This window comes from Euprymna scolopes, chromosome 9 (assembly GCF_053919585.1).
Source record: "Euprymna scolopes isolate OS-2025 chromosome 9, ASM5391958v1, whole genome shotgun sequence".
NCBI lineage: Eukaryota > Metazoa > Mollusca > Cephalopoda > Sepiida > Sepiolidae > Euprymna > Euprymna scolopes.
In genome coordinates this window covers 2,520,341-2,522,709 of record NC_136490.1, presented here as the reverse complement: position 1 = coordinate 2,522,709, position 2,369 = coordinate 2,520,341, and the positions used below count along the sequence as shown (strand labels likewise).

Here is a 2,369-nt window from a genome sequence, read left to right as displayed (position 1 = left end):
TTATCATTATTATTATTATTATTATTATTAGTGTTAGCGAAAAGCCTTATAAGATGGTACCTGGCGATTTTAGTAATAGACGACAGACAGTAAATCTGCTTTTTAATAGGATATAAACTTTCATGAATTCGTAATTTGTTTTATGTATTCACTAATAATTTAAGACGATTTAATTATGACCAGTAAACAGTATTGAAGACAAATTTAGAGAACTTTACGTAAAGCGAGTTCAATTGAGAGCAAACATTTAGTCCGAATGTATTCAACGACGAAACGGTGACGTCATATCAGAATGTAATATGTTGTACGATATTGAATTAATACACCTTTATTTTGGCATTAGGATTTCGCATTTGCAATTAAGCAAAGAGAAATCTATTTAGGATTTGTTTAAATAAACTTTGAATAGATACAAAACTGTGCATTATCTTTGTTTCAATTGTATTGACACCGATTGAAACTCTTCAGCTTCAATGTAAAAGAAGATTGATTTAATCAGTGAATTTTGTTAACATATAATTCGTTCGCTGTGACAACTTTTTCTTGAATTTAAGCGTTTTCTTGATGTAGTATGTTAGAATACATTTAGTATCGTGTCTGCAATACAATCCGGTTGCGAAACTTTCGATGATTGAAATTTATTTACATTCTTTGTTACTTCCGTCGTTGATACCTTTTCTAATCGTTTAATACTCGATTTTCCGGGTCTCCATTCTTAGAAAAGACCTTCGTCATCCTCGTCCAAAAACCGCGTCTTCTCTATTCCAATTCCAAATTCATTTTTAGTTTTTACACATTAAATTTCTTTTGGTTTCCGTAATTATTCTGATTTCAATTTTTATAATAATCCGTCGATAGATAAAAACTAGACGTTTAGTCCGCTAAATTCGGAAAAAAAAATCATAGCGCGTTGAATTAGAACGAGGGATTAATACCAATGTTTATTTAATATGTTGAATATATGCTTAGTTTGGCATTACATATTGATCCTATTACTCCTATTACTGCCTAATTTGGTATTGAACTGATACCATAATACACTGTTCGCTGCACCTTATCATGATATAGCCAGATAAACCAAGTAGATTCTGAGAATTTCTAGAGCCAATGTGTTATTGCGGTGACTAATTTCTATATATTTTATTTAATGCTAAAGTGTCCATTCAACTGGTATGATAATAATTAGTACGCTGCTAATTATCATTAAAAAGTACATACAAAATTTCATAACAATTTCCGAAAAAAACAAGGCCGATAGCCATTAGTCACGTGTTCTTGTGTAATGAATGAATGCGTGAATGTAGGATTGAGATGAAATTATTAAAGATAAACTAAAATGACCGAAAAATGGGCTGAAATGACTTAAATAAATAAAAAGTAAATGACTTAGAATGACTTTAATGGACTTAAGGATGAATTGAATGACCTTAAGAATGACGAATGCTTAAAAAATAACTGAAATCCTTCAAAAACAACTCGAATGATCTGGAGAATGACTTGAATGGCTTTGAGACTGACTGGTTGTAAAGTGGGTGATCATTTTACATTAAATGAATACAGGAAAGTCATCCCCTACATTATATCACAATAAGTACAGCTTATAGTAAGGACAGATACTACACTTTGATCTTGGCCAAAAGGCCAAGAAAAGGGTATTTACTTACTCCCCCACCGAGCAAATTAGATACAAGGCCGGTTTTTAATGTGAGGTGTGAAGGGGAAATGGGGACCAACTCCCCGGGGAGTAGGGGAGATGGATAGTGACAATTGGTATGAAGGGTTGCCCCTACATTGACCAAGGTCTTATATGTGGGTTTGCCCCCACATACGGTCTTTGCTTGCAGTATCTGCCAGAACAGATACTACACTTTGATCTTCATATTTAATTTATTCCGTTTAAAGAAAAAATTACAATTCAAAAAATTCCAATATAAAATTAAAAAATTTAAAAAAAGTAAAATCTCCAAAAGACAAAACAAATTTAGGCACAAGGCCCTATAAGATCTGGGGAGGGGAGTGTTGCAGGGTCTTTGTTACTAAAGTAAACATTGGAGTCTGTGGCGACTTTACTCTTGACTGGTAACATTTACCACAATACCTCATTCACTCTGTGGAATCTAAACTAACTAATGAATCCCCAACGTTTTAGCCAAAAGCATATATTTACAATTTCTCCTTAAACAAAGAAAAATGGCTTTTTACCATGCAGTAAAATGCAGCGACACCGCAGCAACATACAAGACATTTCTAACGATGGAGAACCAATTCATTCCATATAAATTCCGGGAAAAAATTACACCACAAGATACAGAGGAACAAGTCAAAATCAAAAAAGCCCTAAGTATTTCAAAACTTCAGGCCGAAATCGA

The 2,369-nt window shown here is 33.1% G+C and overlaps 1 pseudogene; it reads right to left on the bottom strand.

The window, feature by feature from the left end:
- Positions 1-1,433: 1,433 nt before the first annotated feature.
- On the bottom strand, positions 1,434-1,654 carry LOC145285291 (U2 spliceosomal RNA; annotated as a pseudogene).
- Positions 1,655-2,369: the final 715 nt, after the last annotated feature.